This window comes from Orycteropus afer, unplaced genomic scaffold (assembly GCF_000298275.1).
Source record: "Orycteropus afer afer isolate SDZICR_OR568_19922 unplaced genomic scaffold, OryAfe1.0 scaffold00206, whole genome shotgun sequence".
NCBI lineage: Eukaryota > Metazoa > Chordata > Mammalia > Tubulidentata > Orycteropodidae > Orycteropus > Orycteropus afer.
Window position 1 is genome coordinate 1,357,441 of NW_006921793.1, and position 8,595 is coordinate 1,366,035.

Below are 8,595 nucleotides of genomic sequence, written 5' to 3' on the forward strand. Positions count from 1 at the left end.
AGGTTTGAACCACCAGCCTTCTGGTTAGCAGTCAAGTGCCTTAGGCACTATGCTACCGGAGCTCCCACATCATTGTACAACTGTCAAATTATATCATTACGTAACTGCCAAACCACTGATAATCATGGCCCAGCCAAGATGACATATATTCTTAACCATTATAGCCAGAGTTACTCTCACCTTGTTCCTAAGCATTTGTTACTGCCAGATGTACAGCATCAATGCACAAAATAATCAGATTTTTTACTATTGTTGTAAATGCAAAATGTTGAACAAGGTAGTTGATAAGTGAGGAGTAGGTGTATATCTGTTTACATACTGTTTTTGGTTACCTAGTGCTACTCTAAGAGAAGATGTCACAAATGGGATGGCTTGAAGTAACAGGAGTTTATTCTCTTCTACAATTTGGGAGGCTAGAAGTTCGAGTTCAAAGTGCCAGGTTCTAGGGGCTGGGTGAAAGCCCCTTGACCTTGGGCTTCAGCTCTGCTTCTTGCCCCCGGCCCACTGAAGCTAGAGGCTTTTCTTCATTCAGGCAGCAGCTGGCTGCTGAGGCTGACAAACCCAAGGTCAACAAGTGAAAAAGCACAGTCCTGGTGTCACCAAACAACACGGCAGGCCACTAACTCAAGTCCAGAAAAAGTCCCGAGATCAGCAGAGCATGGCAGGCTGCTGAACATTAACTCAGCTACACGCAGGGTTCGAGTGTGCCAAAAAGCTGGAGACCTTCCTCAAAGCTGCTTCTTTATATACAGGATGCAGTCCACATCCCTAAAACAGCTACTCAGCTGCTCGTGGCAGATTCTACCATGGAGTTAATTACTAATCTCACCATGGGGAGTAACTACATACAGCTGCCCAGCCACTCAACCAGGCCCAGCCAAGCTGACATACAACCTTAACTACCACATGTACTATGACCCGTTTATATACTTTGTTCCCCCAAAACTAATTTTTGCTTCTGTATGCCTTTTCCTCAGTGATTTGCCCTAGATTTAATGCTTTTTCCCTTTTGCTCTCTTAGTACTTGTTTACTTTCTTTGTTATTGAAGTTGGTGTTTATGTTTATAGCCTACTCTAATTTGTGAGTTTTGTAAGGGCAGAGATTATATCTTACTCACTTGCAATCCATAATACCTAGTACCAAGTCTACATAAAGGAATTGCTTAAAATATTTTTTAAAAAAATATTTTGTGTTTTAAGTGAAAGTTTACACAGCAAAATATATTCTGATCAAAATTTCATACACAAATTGTTACATGACATTGGTTACTACCCCCGCAAGGTGTCAGAACTCTCTGCATTTCCACTCTGCCTGCCTCGTTTCCATCCACCCAATTTACCTGACCCTCCTTGCCTTATCATCTTTGCTTTTGTGTCAATGTTCACTGTGTGCTCTCCTTTGACTGATTGTTTAAAGGAGCACATTCTTCATGGGTGTTGTTTATTTTTTGGCTGAAAGGTCACCTCTGGGACTGACTGCATTTCTAGGCTAAAGGGGTATCTTAGGGCTATAGTCTAGGGGTTTTCTCAACTCTCTATCAGTCCAATAAGTCTGGTCTTTTTTATGTCACTGCATATTTGTTAAAGAAACTGACTAGAGGAAAAATAAATATCAATTTATTGAAACTACATTCTGTGCATAGAAAACTGAAAAAAATGATCTAGAATTTTTTGATATAACTAGAAATGTTTTGTGCAATCTACTTCTGTAGTGATACTGCCTCGGAAACCCAAGGAGGGGTCACTGTGAGTAGGATCTGAGTTGACGGCACATAACAACAGAAATGTTTATTAATTTTTAAATAAGCATTACACTTATTCCCATTTACTAACTCTTTAACTGATCATTTATGAAACATAGATAATGGGGCAAGAAAGCCAGGTTATGAATGACAGAATGGAGATCATGCCAACTTTTAAAATGTACAAACTCAAAAAAAGAGGTGTAACGCTGCAGCCTTTAATGTAAGATACCATATCTGTCACTATTATGTAATCATTTAAAAATTATCATGTATTGTTAAATGTATTGGCCTTATTAGTTTGAACTCATTAGGACAGGGTTATGGTGGCAGAATTCATGAAATTCATCTCAATATTCTCTAGCTCCTTCAGTTTAATCAAAGACATCAATTTAGTTAAAAATAAGAACATGATGTCTAAAACAGTTCAAAAACATGATTTCTTTCCTATTTTAAGAAACCATTTTCCCACAATGAATAATATACATGTAACTTTATATTCCATTAAAGGCATTTAACTACATTTGTGATACAAATAACGCTAATGTGGAACATTTTCCAGGAGTTGTTTAGCACATTCTATTTTCCTGTCTACATAACCATGAGGGGAAAAAGAGTACACACCCTAAATTAATTTCACATTTGAGACAGATTACTTACATCCTTTACCACTAAAATACAAAACAAAACAAGTACTTCCTCAGAGTTACCTCATGACACAATTAAATTATAGCTCCTATTGCGGTAGGCACCTGCTAAACATTTTTTAAAAAATTATAGTCAACACTGGGAATGTAAAACTTGTAAGACAAAATTATTTTCCAAATACCATTTCCAAAAATAATAAAACTATGGGAAATTTTCAGCCACAAGAAGCATTTTTGAGTCATCATGCATATCTTTTTTTTTGTCATATATGTATTCTATAAAAGTAAAATAAGAATATGGATCGTCACTATTTTAAAGAAATTCTGTTCACATATCTTGCTTTCTTTCTGAAAATCATGAAGGATAAAAAATTTTAAATTCCATTCTAATAAAATAAGTACCACTGTAGATATGAAAATCAGATATATCATCAAGTTATACTTAAGTTTTAGAAAGGAATAACAAGTTCAATTGCTAACCAGAAGGCTGGTGGTTCAAACCTACCAGCCACTCCTCGGGAGGAAGGCTGGGTAATCTCCTTTCATACTTACACTGCCTCGGAAACCCAAGAAGGAGTCACTATGAGTTGGATCTGACTTGACAGTAGTGAGGTTTTTTTTTTGAGCTTCTTTAATAGGCTTTATAGTATTATCATAAAAATGATTCATCTGCACAAAAAGTGCAAAAAGGTCTCCCATTTTCTAATTTGACAAGGAGGCCGGAAAGGATTCTGTTGTTCTTAGTTGTCCCAAGTCAATTCCAAATTATGGTGACCTCATGTGCGGAGTAGAACTGCTTCACAGTGTTTTCAAGGCTGTACCTTTCAGAAGAAGATTGCCTAGTCTGTCTTCTGAGGTGTCTCTGTGTGAGTTCGAACAGCCAACCTTCCGGCTACTGTTTGAGTGCTTAACCATCTGCACTACCCAGGGACTCCTGTTTTCACTTGAGAAATGTTGGAGCAAATAACTTAATTAGATCTATTAAATAATGAGAAATTATGTGTTCCTGTTTGTTAACATCTTTAGCTTTCAGAATTTTTTAAAAGTATATTTGTGCTTCATATATCTAACAGCATAGTTTAGTTTATGAACGTTCATAAAGTTAGCTAGATCCCAATTAACTCCATGCCATACAAGTTTCTTTGTTATTGGGGAGTGTGATATTATAGCTCACCTGTTTGATATACAATTTAATAATCATATTGTTTGTTAGCAGTAGCTAGAGATAAGATAAGATAAAGAACATCTATATCCATCGAATAGTACTCTTTTCTTTCAAGAAACAAATATGTGGTGTCTATGGTACATTAAGGAGCTCTGGTAGCATAGTGCGTAAGGCACTTGACTGCTAACCAGAAGGCTGGTGGTTCAAACCCACCAGCCACTCCTTGGAAGGAAGGTTGGGCAATCTACTTCCGTAGTGATACTTCCTTGGCAACCCAGGGATGGGTCACTATGAGTCGGGTCTAACTTGACAGCACATAACAACAACAGCAACATCTCTATTTGCAGATGATATGATCATATACAAATGATACATAAAAACTACAACTTAGTATTTAGATTACATTTGTTACTCTAGCTTTTGACAAGTGCATTTAAGTGAAATACTGTGAGGAGAATTGCAAAGTAATTGTTCCTATAAATAAATTTATATGGTTCTTTAATTTCCTTATCCGTACAATAGAGAGAAGAGAAAACTGGGTTAGGTTATATTATTTCTAGGATCCCACTAATTTTTTACAAAATCTAGCAACATTAAGTTACTTGCTTCAACATTTCTTCATCAAATAAAAATGATAAAAATAACTCAAATATTTTTATTCCATTATAATAATTAATTATCCTTAACATTTCAATATTAACTATAGCATAATTTTGTATTTTAACGTAACACAAAACTGGTAGGTTTTCTTTATCCTGCCTTGCTATCTACTAAAATAACTTATTATTCTAAAATCTAGTTGTGATACCTCTAGTGATCTTCCATGGGGAAATTAAATGCTTGTTTTCTGAAAAGAAAAGAAACTCTTCCTTTCTGAAAAGAAACGATTCCTCATAAGTTTGTTTTTTATCACAACCACCTTGGAAACAATCTTCCCAAATATATAATATTAATAATGACAAAAACATTGAGTGGAATTAGACATAACAGGGGTGAAGATCTGTCAATCTGTCACAAACTATTATATTAAATATACATGTGTTATAAATGTAATTAAATATATCTCAAAGGATGTGAATTACAAAAAAAAAAAAAAAAATTTAGGTACTGATCTACAATGAGCCAGGTTGACTAGTTTCTGTTTAATTATCGCTTCATTAATTGATCAGTAACAACTTTAATTTCAGTTTTATAGTTTACAAAAATCCTCCATTATTTTCCCCACAATTTAATTACATTAGTAGTTTCCTTTGGATTGGTGTGATAAGGTCATTCTCTGCAGATAATACTGTAAATTATATCATCTTAATAGTGATGCCTCTATGAATAACTCTAGGTTTACTTAAGAAGCAACTGAACCTACATTTTTTTCTCCTACCAAATCATACTGGTTCTTCATGGACACAAGTGTTTCAGAATTATCATTCTTCATAATGCTATCCATAATTTGTTATGGTTCACACAGTTGAGTTCTTTTGCATAGTCAATAAAGCACAGGTAATATCTTTGTGGTAGTCTCTGCTTTTGTCAAAGATCCAACTGACATCCACAATGATATCCCTTGTTCCATGTCTTCTTCTGAATCTAGTTTAAACTTCTGGTCATTCCCTGTTGATGTATGGCTGCAGTTGTTTTTGTATTATCTTCAGCAAAATTTTACTAGCATGTGATATTAATGATATTTTTTTATAATTTCTGCATTGTGTTTGATAGCCATTCTTTGGAATGGGCATGTATATGGATCTCTTCTAGTCAACTGACCAGGAGCTCTCTTCCAAATTTCTTGACAGAGATGAGTAAGTGCTGTTGTTGTTGTTAGGTGACATCAAGTCAACTCACAGTGACCCTAGGTACAACAGAACAAAACACTGCCCAGTCCTGCACGAGCTTCACAATCCTTGCTACACTTGAACCCATCATTGTAGCCACTGTGTCAACCTACTTCATTGAGGGTCTTCCCCTTTTTCGCTGACCCTCCACTTTACCAAGTATGGTATCTTTTGCCAGGGAATGGTTCCTTCTCACAACATGACCAAAGTCTGGCCATTCTCACTTCCAAAAAACACTGCAGCTGCATTTCTTCCAGGACATATTTGTTAGTTCTTCTGGCAGTCCACAGTACTTTCAGTATTCTTCACCAACATCACAACTCAAAAGCATCAACTCTTCTTCAGTCTTCCTTATTCACTGTTCAGCTTTCACATGCACATGAGGTGGTTGAAAATACCATTGGTTGGGTTAGGCACACATTAGTCTTCAAAGAGACATGTTTGCTCTTCAGCGCCTGAAAGAGATCTTTTGTAGCAGATTTGCCCAGTGCAATAAGACATACGATTTTTTGACTCCTACTTCCATGGGTGTTGATTGTGGAACCACATAATATGAAATCTTTGACAATTTCAATCTTCTCTCCATTTATCATGATGCTGCTTATTAGTCTAGTTCTGAGGATTTTTGTTTTCTTTATGTTGAAGTGCTCTGTCAAACCCTAGAACCTTGTTTTTCATCAATGCCTTCAGTGCAGGTTGAACTTCTTCCTTCAGTTCCAGAAGTTCTTGATCATATACCTTCTCCTGCAATAAATGAACCAACCAAGACTAACCCAACTCACGGCTGTCGAATCAGATCCAATTCATAGCAACCCCTCCTTGGGTTTCCAAAGTGGTTCCTATGGAAGTAGACTGCCCAGCGTGGTAGTTAAATTTGTATGTCAACTTGGCTGGGCCTGGTTGAATGGTTGGTCAGCTGGTGGCAGTTATTCCCCATGATAAGACTGGTAATCAGCTCCATGGTGGGATCTACCACAAGCAGCTGAGTAGCTGCCTTTGGGTATGTGGTCTGCTTCCTGTATATAAGCAGCAGCTTTAGGAATGATCTCTAGCTTATGGCACGCTTGGACCCTGCATGTAGCCATGTCGTTATTCGGCAGCCTGCCATGCTTTGCCAACTGTGTTGGATTGGGTTCTCTAGAGAAACACAAAAACCAGCAAAGTGTATATATATATTTATAGAGAGAGAAAGAGAGCGAGAGAGAGATTTATCTTAGGTAAATGGCTCACAAGCGTGTAGAAGCTGACAAGTTCAAGCTGAAAAGTTCATCTCTGGAGGGGGATGGGGCCCGGAGCCGCCTGGCTTTCGCACGCACGGCAGAGGAGTTCAAGCCACAAAGTTCGTCTCTGGAGGAGATGAGGCCCGGAGCCGCCTGGTTCCCGTAAGCACAACAGAGCCGAGAGAATCAAGCTGGCACGCAGCACGCTGGTTGCTGTTCCCAACAAAGGATGAATCCGAAACCTCCAGGGCGAGCGGCGAGCCGCTCACTCAAGGAAGTATATAGTCCAGAATGCCGTTCTTCCAGCTTGTCCTTGGAATAGCATTGCAGGTAGGCCACACCCCTGGGGAAACGCCCCCTGGGCAGACTGGCCGCTCAGAACTCAGCCATCTGATCCCATCATGGGAACCACCACTCACAACTGGAGTCCAGCCAAGTTGACACATCTTCAACTATCACACCAACCTTGGGACTTACAATGGACTTGAGTTAATGGCCTGCCATGTGGTTTGGTAACATCGGGACTGTGCCTTTTCACTTGTCAACCTTGGGGCTTCTCAGCCTCAGCAGCCAGCAGCTGAGTGAAGAAAAGCCTCTAGCTTCGGTGGGCTGGGAGCAGGAGGCAGAGCTGAAGCCCAAGGCTGAGGGGCTTTCACCCAGCCCCTAGAGCCTGGCACTTTGAACTTGGACTTAAAGCCTCCAAATTGTAAGAATAAACTCCTATTTGTTAAGGCCTTCCTATTTGTGGTATATTTCTTGTCAGAGTGGCACTAGGTAAACAGAACACCCAGTCTTCCATCAACCAATTATTTTTGGTTCAGTGACTCTGTGTATCCCTTCTATCTTCTTTTGATGCTTTCTGCATCAATCAATTTTTTGTCCATACGATCATTCAATACTACAAACAGAAGCCTGAATTTTCTCCTCAGTTTTTTTAGCTTGAGAAATGTTGATTATCATGGTGGCACAGAGGAAGAGGAAGATATAGAGAGGTGCACAGGAGATACAGACAACAAAGATGAATTGAACCATTTTGCACATGACCACAGTACTGCATTGTCAGTGAAGGCAAACATTGATATATGGGTGGATAGATAGGTGGACAGGCTGAACTATTAGGTATGTCTGTGCAGGGGGGGAGTGTGCCCAAGACCATGTATAGGGTTGGCAGCAATGTATCTACATGTGTATTTATATGTTCTGTAAGAATTTCCAGGTATATAGCAGAGCTGACAATGGACAAGGTTTTACTCACTTCTTGGCCACAGCCAGCTACCAAAGGGAGCAAGCAGTTGGACCTGTGGGCTCGGGACCATAGATGCAGGGAACATCAAGCTCAATTGGCATAACATACTACACAAAAACACTATTCCACACCCTACTTTGGCAAGTAGCGACTGGGATCTTAAAAGCTTGCAAGTGGCCATCTAGATGCAATGATGGGTCTCTCCTCATCCAGAGCGAAGAAGAATGAAGAAAACCAAAGACACATGGAAACAAACAGTCCAAGTGACTGATGCACCATGTAATCCTACGACTATGAGACAAGAAGAACTAGTTGGTGCCCAGCTATCACTGTCAACCACTCAGAGGGGGATCTATGTAGGAGATCCTGGATAGAGTGGGAGAACAATATGGAACAAAATTCACAATCATTAAGAAAAAAAAAAGGACCAGGTTTGCTGGTCTGATAGAGCCTGATGGAACCACTGAGACTATGGCCCCTAGTTGCCCTTCAGGTCTGGAACTGAACTCACCCTGGGGCTTCCAGCTAAACAAAAGACAACCATATGAGCTGAACATTTGCATTAGGTAGATACACTCCTTGGAGCGATCAATCATAGGAGAATAGAAGGGCTGTAAATACACAGGGAGACAGCTCAGGGGGCAGGAGTGTATGGGAGGGAAACTGTTGCATTGTAGTAAATTGTAGTCATTGTCATGAGACAGAGAGTATGTGAGCTGCTGTATGGAAAGTGAATTTGCTCTGTA

The 8,595-nt window shown here is 39.2% G+C and overlaps 1 protein-coding gene across 1 annotated transcript in view; it reads right to left on the reverse strand.

Moving 5' to 3' along the window:
• PCCA (propionyl-CoA carboxylase subunit alpha) overlaps window positions 1-8,595 on the reverse strand; it is a 785,038-nt gene that overhangs the window by 204,435 nt on the left and 572,008 nt on the right. The window lies entirely within an intron of this gene.